Below are 13183 nucleotides of genomic sequence, written 5' to 3'. Positions count from 1 at the left end.
TAGAAACCCTGCCCAAAGTTCGCATATCACCTTCATGTGGCATAAAACAGGACACACGCAAATTTATCTTCTCAGGTAATCAGTCAAAAAACTACATGAACATATTAGTAGTCAGCAGGATTTGAACCAGCACGGAGAAACCCCAATGGATTTCTAGTCCATCGCCTTAACCACTCGGCCACGACTACTCAGACGTTGACCTTTGATGACAATCAAACACCTTTTCTTATAGCACCATGATCAAGATCAGTGATTATCCCTCTGGAAAACATCTCAGAAAATAGAAACAAATTTCCAGGTCCCAGTAAAATGTAAAAATCTGGTTTAAAGTCATCATCAATGGGAATCATGCACAGTTTAAGACTTTTACCTCTTTATAAGGTGGATTTGGAGTGGGTCCATTCCAAAAACATCCTGAAAATTACTCTGAAAATGCTGAAAACACTGAACAAATTAATTTCCACGTAAAAAAGACTTGCTGTTCATATGATCAGGCTTTTGGGCGTCTTTTAACCACATCAAGTATCCAAAAATGCCAAGCGGTTAACTAAAATAAGCATATCATTCTTCAGGTGTTTTTCATTTAGAAGTGCTCCATACTTATAATACAATTCAATGGCAAGGTTAGGAAAACTCCTTCAAGGTTCCTGAGAGACTTTTGGTGCATTTTGTGAGCTACAAAGAAAAGCCACAAAAACAGACTCAAAAGATGCCCAAAATAATTTTAGAAAAACACTACCAAAAATGTTTACAAATCGCTGTAGGAAATTCTGAAAAACACAAGAAAAGATGATTCAGGAAGAAAACGCCAACATTTCCTGAAGCCATTTCAGCTTCAAATCCTTGTCAGTTTCATACACCTGGAAAAAGTGTTATGTGAACATTGACATAAATCATAGGGTATGGTTGCTTTGCGTGACACAGTTCATAAGAGTGCTGTAACTTAAAGTCAATTTTAAGTTTCCGTAATCCTGCTTTAAAGGTAGATTTGGCCATAGAACTCAAAGTGATCACTCCATGGATGTTTGGAACATTCAAATCTTTGTTTTGCATGTTGATTTTAACTTTCTCTTTTTATCTTTTTATGTTAAACCTTTGGCACAGGAGAACTCAGTGTAAGTGCAAAAACTGAAACACATGTACAAAGAGCTGCCCAGGTTCCACTGAGATTTGAACTCAGATCGCTGGATTCAGAGTCCAGAGTGCTAACCATTACACCATGGAACCACACGCACAAAAAATAACTGGCTGCAGTTTTTTTGTGCTAAAAAGCACATATGAACTCATGAATCATGGTGAAAAAAGGCTCTAAAGCTGTAGTGCAAATCTACAATTAATACACAATGGTAAATTAATATCTCCTAAACTTTATTTCCACAAGTGTGCCAAGAGTTCCATGATATCTCAACAATGACAGTTTTAAAAGTTGATGGAAAGTGGCTAGTAAATAGAGTGTTGGATCTGTTACTTGGAAAAAGGGTAAGAAAAAAATAACTGCAAAACTTATACTGTTAGAAAGCTGTTCATCCAGAAGTGGCTAAAAAATTTTCATTGTGTGGTAAAAAGTCACCCAATGACGCACGTGGGATGTAGCATCAGATCGGCTTATATAAAATGCATCCAAAAATCAAGTCAGTCTGGTTCTAGAAACCCTGCCCAAAGTTTGCATATCACCTTCATGTGGCATAAAACAGGACACACGCAAATTTATCTTCTCAGGTAATCAGTCAAAAAACTATATGAACATATTCGTAGTCGGCAGGATTTGAACCTGCGCAGGGAAACCCCAATGGATTTCTAGTCCATCGCCTTAACCACTCGGCCACGACTACTCAGACGTTGATTTTTGATGAGAATCAAACACCTTTTCTTATAGCACCATGATCAAGATCAGTGATTATCCCTCTGGAAAACATCTCAGAAAATAGAAACAAATTTCCAGGTCCCAGTAAAATGTAAAAATCTGATTTAAAGTCATCATCAATGGGAATCATGCACAGTTTAAGACTTTTACCTCTTTATAAGGCGGATTTGGAGTGGGTCCATTCCAAAAACATCCTGAAAATTACTCTGAAAATGCTGAAAACACTGAACAAATTAATTTCCACGTAAAAAAGACTTGCTGTTCATATGATCAGGCTTTTGGGCGTCTTTTAACCACATCAAGTTTCCAAAAATGCCAAGCGGTTAACTAAAATAAGCATATCATTCTTCAGCTGTTTTTCATTTAGAAGAGCTCCATACTTATAATACAATTCAATGGCAAGGTTAGGAAAACTCCTTCAATGTTCCTGAGAGACTTTTGGTGCATTTTGTGAGCTACAAAGAAAAGCCACAAAAACAGACTCAAAAGATGCCCAAAATAATTTTAGAGAAACACCACCAAAAATGTTTACAAACCGCTGTAGGAAATTCTGAAAAACACAAGAAAAGATGATTCAGGAAGAAAACGCCAACATTTCCTGAAGCCATTTCAACTTCAAATCCTTGTCAGTTTCATACACCTGGAAAAAGTGTTATGTGAACATTGACATAAATCATAGGGTATGGTTGCTTTGCGTGACAGTTCGTAAGAGTGCTGTAACTTAAAGTCAATTTTACGTTTCCGTAATCCTGCTTTAAAGGTAGATTTGGCCATAGAACTCAAAGTGATCACTCCATGGATGCTTGGAACATTCAAATCTTTGTTTTGCATGTTGATTTTAACTTTCTCTTTTTATCTTTTTATGTTAAACCTTTGGCACAGGAGAACTCAGTGTAAGTGCAAAAACTGAAACACATGTACAAAGAGCTGCCCAGGTTCCACTGAGATTTGAACTCAGATGGCTGGATTCAGAGTCCAGAGTGCTAACCATTACACCATGGAACCACACGCACAAAAAATAACTGGCTGCAGTTTTTTTGTGCTAAAAAGCACATATGAACTCATGAATCATGGTGAAAAAAGGCTCTAAAGCTGTAGTGCAAATCTACAATTAATACACAATGGTAAATTAATATCTCCTAAACTTTATTTCCACAAGTGTGCCAAGAGTTCCATGATATCTCAACAATGACAGTTTTAAATGTTGATGAAAAGTGGCTAGTAAATAGAGTGTTGGATCTGTTACTTGGAAAAAGGGTAAGAAAAAAATAACTGCAAAACTTATACTGTTAGAAAGCTGTTCATCCAGAAGTGGCTAAAAAATTTTCATTGTGTGGTAAAAAGTTTTATCCAAGAGATAATTCAAGGTTGCTGTGAATAAAAGTGCATGTCTCAGTACATCTGCCAAAGCAGTGGTCTGTAACTGCTAGACAAAAGAGGGAGATGCACCACTTACCTGGTGGCACTCATGGCGCTTCTTTTAATTAGTGGCATGACGCACGTGGGATGTAGCATCAGATCGGCTTATATAAAATGCATCCAAAAATCAAGTCAGTCTGGTTCTAGAAACCCTGCCCAAAGTTTGCATATCACCTTCATGTGGCATAAAACAGGACACACGCAAATTTATCTTCTCAGGTAATCAGTCAAAAAACTATATGAACATATTCGTAGTCGGCAGGATTTGAACCTGCGCGGGGAAACCCCAATGGATTTCTAGTCCATCGCCTTAACCACTCGGCCACGACTACTCAGACGTTGATTTTTGATGAGAATCAAACACCTTTTCTTATAGCACCATGATCAAGATCAGTGATTATCCCTCTGGAAAACATCTCAGAAAATAGAAACAAATTTCCAGGTCCCAGTAAAATGTAAAAATCTGATTTAAAGTCATCATCAATGGGAATCATGCACAGTTTAAGACTTTTACCTCTTTATAAGGCGGATTTGGAGTGGGTCCATTCCAAAAACATCCTGAAAATTACTCTGAAAATGCTGAAAACACTGAACAAATTAATTTCCACGTAAAAAAGACTTGCTGTTCATATGATCAGGCTTTTGGGCGTCTTTTAACCACATCAAGTTTCCAAAAATGCCAAGCGGTTAACTAAAATAAGCATATCATTCTTCAGCTGTTTTTCATTTAGAAGAGCTCCATACTTATAATACAATTCAATGGCAAGGTTAGGAAAACTCCTTCAATGTTCCTGAGAGACTTTTGGTGCATTTTGTGAGCTACAAAGAAAAGCCACAAAAACAGACTCAAAAGATGCCCAAAATAATTTTAGAGAAACACCACCAAAAATGTTTACAAACCGCTGTAGGAAATTCTGAAAAACACAAGAAAAGATGATTCAGGAAGAAAACGCCAACATTTCCTGAAGCCATTTCAACTTCAAATCCTTGTCAGTTTCATACACCTGGAAAAAGTGTTATGTGAACATTGACATAAATCATAGGGTATGGTTGCTTTGCGTGACAGTTCGTAAGAGTGCTGTAACTTAAAGTCAATTTTAAGTTTCCGTAATCCTGCTTTAAAGGTAGATTTGGCCATAGAACTCAAAGTGATCACTCCATGGATGCTTGGAACATTCAAATCTTTGTTTTGCATGTTGATTTTAACTTTCTCTTTTTATCTTTTTATGTTAAACCTTTGGCACAGGAGAACTCAGTGTAAGTGCAAAAACTGAAACACATGTACAAAGAGCTGCCCAGGTTCCACTGAGATTTGAACTCAGATCGCTGGATTCAGAGTCCAGAGTGCTAACCATTACACCATGGAACCACACGCACAAAAAATAACTGGCTGCAGTTTTTTTGTGCTAAAAAGCACATATGAACTCATGAATCATGGTGAAAAAAGGCTCTAAAGCTGTAGTGCAAATCTACAATTAATACACAATGGTAAATTAATATCTCCTAAACTTTATTTCCACAAGTGTGCCAAGAGTTCCATGATATCTCAACAATGACAGTTTTAAATGTTGATGAAAAGTGGCTAGTAAATAGAGTGTTGGATCTGTTACTTGGAAAAAGGGTAAGAAAAAAATAACTGCAAAACTTATACTGTTAGAAAGCTGTTCATCCAGAAGTGGCTAAAAAATTTTCATTGTGTGGTAAAAAGTTTTATCCAAGAGATAATTCAAGGTTGCTGTGAATAAAAGTGCATGTCTCAGTACATCTGCCAAAGCAGTGGTCTGTAACTGCTAGACAAAAGAGGGAGATGCACCACTTACCTGGTGGCACTCATGGCGCTTCTTTTAATTAGTGGCATGACGCACGTGGGATGTAGCATCAGATCGGCTTATATAAAGTGCATCCAAAAATCAAGTCAGTCTGGTTCTAGAAACCCTGCCCAAAGTTTGCATATCACCTTCATGTGGCATAAAACAGGACACACGCAAATTTATCTTCTCAGGTAATCAGTCAAAAAACTATATGAACATATTCGTAGTCGGCAGGATTTGAACCTGCGCGGGGAAACCCCAATGGATTTCTAGTCCATCGCCTTAACCACTCGGCCACGACTACTCAGACGTTGATTTTTGATGAGAATCAAACACCTTTTCTTATAGCACCATGATCAAGATCAGTGATTATCCCTCTGGAAAACATCTCAGAAAATAGAAACAAATTTCCAGGTCCCAGTAAAATGTAAAAATCTGATTTAAAGTCATCATCAATGGGAATCATGCACAGTTTAAGACTTTTACCTCTTTATAAGGCGGATTTGGAGTGGGTCCATTCCAAAAACATCCTGAAAATTACTCTGAAAATGCTGAAAACACTGAACAAATTAATTTCCACGTAAAAAAGACTTGCTGTTCATATGATCAGGCTTTTGGGCGTCTTTTAACCACATCAAGTTTCCAAAAATGCCAAGCGGTTAACTAAAATAAGCATATCATTCTTCAGCTGTTTTTCATTTAGAAGAGCTCCATACTTATAATACAATTCAATGGCAAGGTTAGGAAAACTCCTTCAATGTTCCTGAGAGACTTTTGGTGCATTTTGTGAGCTACAAAGAAAAGCCACAAAAACAGACTCAAAAGATGCCCAAAATAATTTTAGAGAAACACCACCAAAAATGTTTACAAACCGCTGTAGGAAATTCTGAAAAACACAAGAAAAGATGATTCAGGAAGAAAACGCCAACATTTCCTGAAGCCATTTCAACTTCAAATCCTTGTCAGTTTCATACACCTGGAAAAAGTGTTATGTGAACATTGACATAAATCATAGGGTATGGTTGCTTTGCGTGACAGTTCGTAAGAGTGCTGTAACTTAAAGTCAATTTTAAGTTTCCGTAATCCTGCTTTAAAGGTAGATTTGGCCATAGAACTCAAAGTGATCACTCCATGGATGCTTGGAACATTCAAATCTTTGTTTTGCATGTTGATTTTAACTTTCTCTTTTTATCTTTTTATGTTAAACCTTTGGCACAGGAGAACTCAGTGTAAGTGCAAAAACTGAAACACATGTACAAAGAGCTGCCCAGGTTCCACTGATATTTGAACTCAGATCGCTGGATTCAGAGTCCAGAGTGCTAACCATTACACCATGGAACCACACGCACAAAAAATAACTGGCTGCAGTTTTTTTGTGCTAAAAAGCACATATGAACTCATGAATCATGGTGAAAAAAGGCTCTAAAGCTGTAGTGCAAATCTACAATTAATACACAATGGTAAATTAATATCTCCTAAACTTTATTTCCACAAGTGTGCCAAGAGTTCCATGATATCTCAACAATGACAGTTTTAAATGTTGATGAAAAGTGGCTAGTAAATAGAGTGTTGGATCTGTTACTTGGAAAAAGGGTAAGAAAAAAATAACTGCAAAACTTATACTGTTAGAAAGCTGTTCATCCAGAAGTGGCTAAAAAATTTTCATTGTGTGGTAAAAAGTTTTATCCAAGAGATAATTCAAGGTTGCTGTGAATAAAAGTGCATGTCTCAGTACATCTGCCAAAGCAGTGGTCTGTAACTGCTAGACAAAAGAGGGAGATGCACCACTTACCTGGTGGCACTCATGGCGCTTCTTTTAATTAGTGGCATGACGCACGTGGGATGTAGCATCAGATCGGCTTATATAAAATGCATCCAAAAATCAAGTCAGTCTGGTTCTAGAAACCCTGCCCAAAGTTCGCATATCACCTTCATGTGGAATAAAACAGGACACACGCAAATTTATCTTCTCAGGTAATCAGTCAAAAAACTATATGAACATATTCGTAGTCGGCAGGATTTGAACCTGCGTGGGGAAACCCCAATGGATTTCTAGTCCATCGCCTTAACCACTCGGCCACGACTACTCAGACGTTGATTTTTGATGAGAATCAAACACCTTTTCTTATAGCACCATGATCAAGATCAGTGATTATCCCTCTGGAAAACATCTCAGAAAATAGAAACAAATTTCCAGGTCCCAGTAAAATGTAAAAATCTGATTTAAAGTCATCATCAATGGGAATCATGCACAGTTTAAGACTTTTACCTCTTTATAAGGCGGATTTGGAGTGGGTCCATTCCAAAAACATCCTGAAAATTACTCTGAAAATGCTGAAAACACTGAACAAATTAATTTCCACGTAAAAAAGACTTGCTGTTCATATGATCAGGCTTTTGGGCGTCTTTTAACCACATCAAGTTTCCAAAAATGCCAAGCGGTTAACTAAAATAAGCATATCATTTTTCAGGTGTTTTTCATTTAGAAGAGCTCCATACTTATAATACAATTCAATGGCAAGGTTAGGAAAACTCCTTCAAGGTTCCTGAGAGACTTTTGGTGCATTTTGTGAGCTACAAAGAAAAGCCATAAAACAGACTCAAAAGATGCCCAAAATAATTTTAGAAAAACACCACCAAAAATGTTTACAAACCGCTGTAGGAAATTCTGAAAAACACAAGAAAAGATGATTCAGGAAGAAAACGCCAACATTTCCTGAAGCCATTTCAGCTTCAAATCCTTGTCAGTTTCATACACCTGGAAAAAGTGTTATGTGAACATTGACATAAATCATAGGGTATGGTTGCTTTGCGTGACACAGTTCGTAAGAGTGCTGTAACTTAAAGTCAATTTTACGTTTCCGTAATCCTGCTTTAAAGGTAGATTTGGCCATAGAACTCAAAGTGATCACTCCATGGATGCTTGGAACATTCAAATCTTTGTTTTGCATGTTGATTTTAACTTTCTCTTTTTATCTTTTTATGTTAAACCTTTGGCACAGGAGAACTCAGTGTAAGTGCAAAAACTGAAACACATGTACAAAGAGCTGCCCAGGTTCCACTGAGATTTGAACTCAGATGGCTGGATTCAGAGTCCAGAGTGCTAACCATTACACCATGGAACCACACGCACAAAAAATAACTGGCTGCAGTTTTTTTGTGCTAAAAAGCACATATGAACTCATGAATCATGGTGAAAAAAGGCTCTAAAGCTGTAGTGCAAATCTACAATTAATACACAATGGTAAATTAATATCTCCTAAACTTTATTTCCACAAGTGTGCCAAGAGTTCCATGATATCTCAACAATGACAGTTTTAAATGTTGATGAAAAGTGGCTAGTAAATAGAGTGTTGGATCTGTTACTTGGAAAAAGGGTAAGAAAAAAATAACTGCAAAACTTATACTGTTAGAAAGCTGTTCATCCAGAAGTGGCTAAAAAATTTTCATTGTGTGGTAAAAAGTTTTATCCAAGAGATAATTCAAGGTTGCTGTGAATAAAAGTGCATGTCTCAGTACATCTGCCAAAGCAGTGGTCTGTAACTGCTAGACAAAAGAGGGAGATGCACCACTTACCTGGTGGCACTCATGGCGCTTCTTTTAATTAGTGGCATGACGCACGTGGGATGTAGCATCAGATCGGCTTATATAAAATGCATCCAAAAATCAAGTCAGTCTGGTTCTAGAAACCCTGCCCAAAGTTCGCATATCACCTTCATGTGGAATAAAACAGGACACACGCAAATTTATCTTCTCAGGTAATCAGTCAAAAAACTATATGAACATATTCGTAGTCGGCAGGATTTGAACCTGCGTGGGGAAACCCCAATGGATTTCTAGTCCATCGCCTTAACCACTCGGCCACGACTACTCAGACGTTGATTTTTGATGAGAATCAAACACCTTTTCTTATAGCACCATGATCAAGATCAGTGATTATCCCTCTGGAAAACATCTCAGAAAATAGAAACAAATTTCCAGGTCCCAGTAAAATGTAAAAATCTGATTTAAAGTCATCATCAATGGGAATCATGCACAGTTTAAGACTTTTACCTCTTTATAAGGCGGATTTGGAGTGGGTCCATTCCAAAAACATCCTGAAAATTACTCTGAAAATGCTGAAAACACTGAACAAATTAATTTCCACGTAAAAAAGACTTGCTGTTCATATGATCAGGCTTTTGGGCGTCTTTTAACCACATCAAGTTTCCAAAAATGCCAAGCGGTTAACTAAAATAAGCATATCATTTTTCAGGTGTTTTTCATTTAGAAGAGCTCCATACTTATAATACAATTCAATGGCAAGGTTAGGAAAACTCCTTCAAGGTTCCTGAGAGACTTTTGGTGCATTTTGTGAGCTACAAAGAAAAGCCATAAAACAGACTCAAAAGATGCCCAAAATAATTTTAGAAAAACACCACCAAAAATGTTTACAAACCGCTGTAGGAAATTCTGAAAAACACAAGAAAAGATGATTCAGGAAGAAAACGCCAACATTTCCTGAAGCCATTTCAGCTTCAAATCCTTGTCAGTTTCATACACCTGGAAAAAGTGTTATGTGAACATTGACATAAATCATAGGGTATGGTTGCTTTGCGTGACACAGTTCGTAAGAGTGCTGTAACTTAAAGTCAATTTTACGTTTCCGTAATCCTGCTTTAAAGGTAGATTTGGCCATAGAACTCAAAGTGATCACTCCATGGATGCTTGGAACATTCAAATCTTTGTTTTGCATGTTGATTTTAACTTTCTCTTTTTATCTTTTTATGTTAAACCTTTGGCACAGGAGAACTCAGTGTAAGTGCAAAAACTGAAACACATGTACAAAGAGCTGCCCAGGTTCCACTGAGATTTGAACTCAGATGGCTGGATTCAGAGTCCAGAGTGCTAACCATTACACCATGGAACCACACGCACAAAAAATAACTGGCTGCAGTTTTTTTGTGCTAAAAAGCACATATGAACTCATGAATCATGGTGAAAAAAGGCTCTAAAGCTGTAGTGCAAATCTACAATTAATACACAATGGTAAATTAATATCTCCTAAACTTTATTTCCACAAGTGTGCCAAGAGTTCCATGATATCTCAACAATGACAGTTTTAAATGTTGATGAAAAGTGGCTAGTAAATAGAGTGTTGGATCTGTTACTTGGAAAAAGGGTAAGAAAAAAATAACTGCAAAACTTATACTGTTAGAAAGCTGTTCATCCAGAAGTGGCTAAAAAATTTTCATTGTGTGGTAAAAAGTTTTATCCAAGAGATAATTCAAGGTTGCTGTGAATAAAAGTGCATGTCTCAGTACATCTGCCAAAGCAGTGGTCTGTAACTGCTAGACAAAAGAGGGAGATGCACCACTTACCTGGTGGCACTCATGGCGCTTCTTTTAATTAGTGGCATGACGCACGTGGGATGTAGCATCAGATCGGCTTATATAAAATGCATCCAAAAATCAAGTCAGTCTGGTTCTAGAAACCCTGCCCAAAGTTTGCATATCACCTTCATGTGGCATAAAACAGGACACACGCAAATTTATCTTCTCAGGTAATCAGTCAAAAAACTATATGAACATATTCGTAGTCGGCAGGATTTGAACCTGCGCGGGGAAACCCCAATGGATTTCTAGTCCATCGCCTTAACCACTCGGCCACGACTACTCAGACGTTGATTTTTGATGAGAATCAAACACCTTTTCTTATAGCACCATGATCAAGATCAGTGATTATCCCTCTGGAAAACATCTCAGAAAATAGAAACAAATTTCCAGGTCCCAGTAAAATGTAAAAATCTGATTTAAAGTCATCATCAATGGGAATCATGCACAGTTTAAGACTTTTACCTCTTTATAAGGCGGATTTGGAGTGGGTCCATTCCAAAAACATCCTGAAAATTACTCTGAAAATGCTGAAAACACTGAACAAATTAATTTCCACGTAAAAAAGACTTGCTGTTCATATGATCAGGCTTTTGGGCGTCTTTTAACCACATCAAGTTTCCAAAAATGCCAAGCGGTTAACTAAAATAAGCATATCATTCTTCAGCTGTTTTTCATTTAGAAGAGCTCCATACTTATAATACAATTCAATGGCAAGGTTAGGAAAACTCCTTCAATGTTCCTGAGAGACTTTTGGTGCATTTTGTGAGCTACAAAGAAAAGCCACAAAAACAGACTCAAAAGATGCCCAAAATAATTTTAGAGAAACACCACCAAAAATGTTTACAAACCGCTGTAGGAAATTCTGAAAAACACAAGAAAAGATGATTCAGGAAGAAAACGCCAACATTTCCTGAAGCCATTTCAACTTCAAATCCTTGTCAGTTTCATACACCTGGAAAAAGTGTTATGTGAACATTGACATAAATCATAGGGTATGGTTGCTTTGCGTGACAGTTCGTAAGAGTGCTGTAACTTAAAGTCAATTTTAAGTTTCCGTAATCCTGCTTTAAAGGTAGATTTGGCCATAGAACTCAAAGTGATCACTCCATGGATGCTTGGAACATTCAAATCTTTGTTTTGCATGTTGATTTTAACTTTCTCTTTTTATCTTTTTATGTTAAACCTTTGGCACAGGAGAACTCAGTGTAAGTGCAAAAACTGAAACACATGTACAAAGAGCTGCCCAGGTTCCACTGAGATTTGAACTCAGATCGCTGGATTCAGAGTCCAGAGTGCTAACCATTACACCATGGAACCACACGCACAAAAAATAACTGGCTGCAGTTTTTTTGTGCTAAAAAGCACATATGAACTCATGAATCATGGTGAAAAAAGGCTCTAAAGCTGTAGTGCAAATCTACAATTAATACACAATGGTAAATTAATATCTCCTAAACTTTATTTCCACAAGTGTGCCAAGAGTTCCATGATATCTCAACAATGACAGTTTTAAATGTTGATGAAAAGTGGCTAGTAAATAGAGTGTTGGATCTGTTACTTGGAAAAAGGGTAAGAAAAAAATAACTGCAAAACTTATACTGTTAGAAAGCTGTTCATCCAGAAGTGGCTAAAAAATTTTCATTGTGTGGTAAAAAGTTTTATCCAAGAGATAATTCAAGGTTGCTGTGAATAAAAGTGCATGTCTCAGTACATCTGCCAAAGCAGTGGTCTGTAACTGCTAGACAAAAGAGGGAGATGCACCACTTACCTGGTGGCACTCATGGCGCTTCTTTTAATTAGTGGCATGACGCACGTGGGATGTAGCATCAGATCGGCTTATATAAAGTGCATCCAAAAATCAAGTCAGTCTGGTTCTAGAAACCCTGCCCAAAGTTTGCATATCACCTTCATGTGGCATAAAACAGGACACACGCAAATTTATCTTCTCAGGTAATCAGTCAAAAAACTATATGAACATATTCGTAGTCGGCAGGATTTGAACCTGCGCGGGGAAACCCCAATGGATTTCTAGTCCATCGCCTTAACCACTCGGCCACGACTACTCAGACGTTGATTTTTGATGAGAATCAAACACCTTTTCTTATAGCACCATGATCAAGATCAGTGATTATCCCTCTGGAAAACATCTCAGAAAATAGAAACAAATTTCCAGGTCCCAGTAAAATGTAAAAATCTGATTTAAAGTCATCATCAATGGGAATCATGCACAGTTTAAGACTTTTACCTCTTTATAAGGCGGATTTGGAGTGGGTCCATTCCAAAAACATCCTGAAAATTACTCTGAAAATGCTGAAAACACTGAACAAATTAATTTCCACGTAAAAAAGACTTGCTGTTCATATGATCAGGCTTTTGGGCGTCTTTTAACCACATCAAGTTTCCAAAAATGCCAAGCGGTTAACTAAAATAAGCATATCATTCTTCAGCTGTTTTTCATTTAGAAGAGCTCCATACTTATAATACAATTCAATGGCAAGGTTAGGAAAACTCCTTCAATGTTCCTGAGAGACTTTTGGTGCATTTTGTGAGCTACAAAGAAAAGCCACAAAAACAGACTCAAAAGATGCCCAAAATAATTTTAGAGAAACACCACCAAAAATGTTTACAAACCGCTGTAGGAAATTCTGAAAAACACAAGAAAAGATGATTCAGGAAGAAAACGCCAACATTTCCTGAAGCCATTTCAACTTCAA

The 13183-nt window shown here is 37.2% G+C and overlaps 14 non-coding genes across 14 annotated transcripts; all 14 read right to left on the bottom strand.

The window, feature by feature from the left end:
- Positions 1-1155: 1155 nt before the first annotated feature.
- TRNAQ-CUG (transfer RNA glutamine (anticodon CUG)) lies at positions 1156-1227 on the bottom strand. Its single transcript has one exon. It is a non-coding gene; the product is annotated as a tRNA-Gln (tRNA).
- Positions 1228-1750: 523 nt separating this feature from the next.
- TRNAS-AGA (transfer RNA serine (anticodon AGA)) lies at positions 1751-1832 on the bottom strand. The gene has a single exon. It is a non-coding gene; the product is annotated as a tRNA-Ser (tRNA).
- A 965-nt stretch (positions 1833-2797) lies between these two features.
- Positions 2798-2869, bottom strand: TRNAQ-CUG (transfer RNA glutamine (anticodon CUG)). Its single transcript has one exon. It is a non-coding gene; the product is annotated as a tRNA-Gln (tRNA).
- A 664-nt stretch (positions 2870-3533) lies between these two features.
- On the bottom strand, positions 3534-3615 carry TRNAS-AGA (transfer RNA serine (anticodon AGA)). The gene has a single exon. It is a non-coding gene; the product is annotated as a tRNA-Ser (tRNA).
- Positions 3616-4580: 965 nt separating this feature from the next.
- Positions 4581-4652, bottom strand: TRNAQ-CUG (transfer RNA glutamine (anticodon CUG)). The gene has a single exon. It is a non-coding gene; the product is annotated as a tRNA-Gln (tRNA).
- A 664-nt stretch (positions 4653-5316) lies between these two features.
- Positions 5317-5398, bottom strand: TRNAS-AGA (transfer RNA serine (anticodon AGA)). The gene has a single exon. It is a non-coding gene; the product is annotated as a tRNA-Ser (tRNA).
- Positions 5399-6363: 965 nt separating this feature from the next.
- TRNAQ-CUG (transfer RNA glutamine (anticodon CUG)) lies at positions 6364-6435 on the bottom strand. Its single transcript has one exon. It is a non-coding gene; the product is annotated as a tRNA-Gln (tRNA).
- Positions 6436-7099: 664 nt separating this feature from the next.
- On the bottom strand, positions 7100-7181 carry TRNAS-AGA (transfer RNA serine (anticodon AGA)). The gene has a single exon. It is a non-coding gene; the product is annotated as a tRNA-Ser (tRNA).
- Positions 7182-8147: 966 nt separating this feature from the next.
- On the bottom strand, positions 8148-8219 carry TRNAQ-CUG (transfer RNA glutamine (anticodon CUG)). Its single transcript has one exon. It is a non-coding gene; the product is annotated as a tRNA-Gln (tRNA).
- Positions 8220-8883: 664 nt separating this feature from the next.
- On the bottom strand, positions 8884-8965 carry TRNAS-AGA (transfer RNA serine (anticodon AGA)). The gene has a single exon. It is a non-coding gene; the product is annotated as a tRNA-Ser (tRNA).
- Positions 8966-9931: 966 nt separating this feature from the next.
- On the bottom strand, positions 9932-10003 carry TRNAQ-CUG (transfer RNA glutamine (anticodon CUG)). Its single transcript has one exon. It is a non-coding gene; the product is annotated as a tRNA-Gln (tRNA).
- A 664-nt stretch (positions 10004-10667) lies between these two features.
- On the bottom strand, positions 10668-10749 carry TRNAS-AGA (transfer RNA serine (anticodon AGA)). The gene has a single exon. It is a non-coding gene; the product is annotated as a tRNA-Ser (tRNA).
- A 965-nt stretch (positions 10750-11714) lies between these two features.
- Positions 11715-11786, bottom strand: TRNAQ-CUG (transfer RNA glutamine (anticodon CUG)). The gene has a single exon. It is a non-coding gene; the product is annotated as a tRNA-Gln (tRNA).
- A 664-nt stretch (positions 11787-12450) lies between these two features.
- TRNAS-AGA (transfer RNA serine (anticodon AGA)) lies at positions 12451-12532 on the bottom strand. Its single transcript has one exon. It is a non-coding gene; the product is annotated as a tRNA-Ser (tRNA).
- Between the last annotated feature and the right edge of the window lie 651 nt (positions 12533-13183).

This window comes from Ranitomeya variabilis, chromosome 2 (assembly GCF_051348905.1).
Source record: "Ranitomeya variabilis isolate aRanVar5 chromosome 2, aRanVar5.hap1, whole genome shotgun sequence".
In the NCBI taxonomy this organism is placed as follows: Eukaryota; Metazoa; Chordata; class Amphibia; order Anura; family Dendrobatidae; genus Ranitomeya; species Ranitomeya variabilis.
Note: the sequence above shows the minus strand (reverse complement) of the source record. Positions and strands in the feature narration are given on the sequence as shown.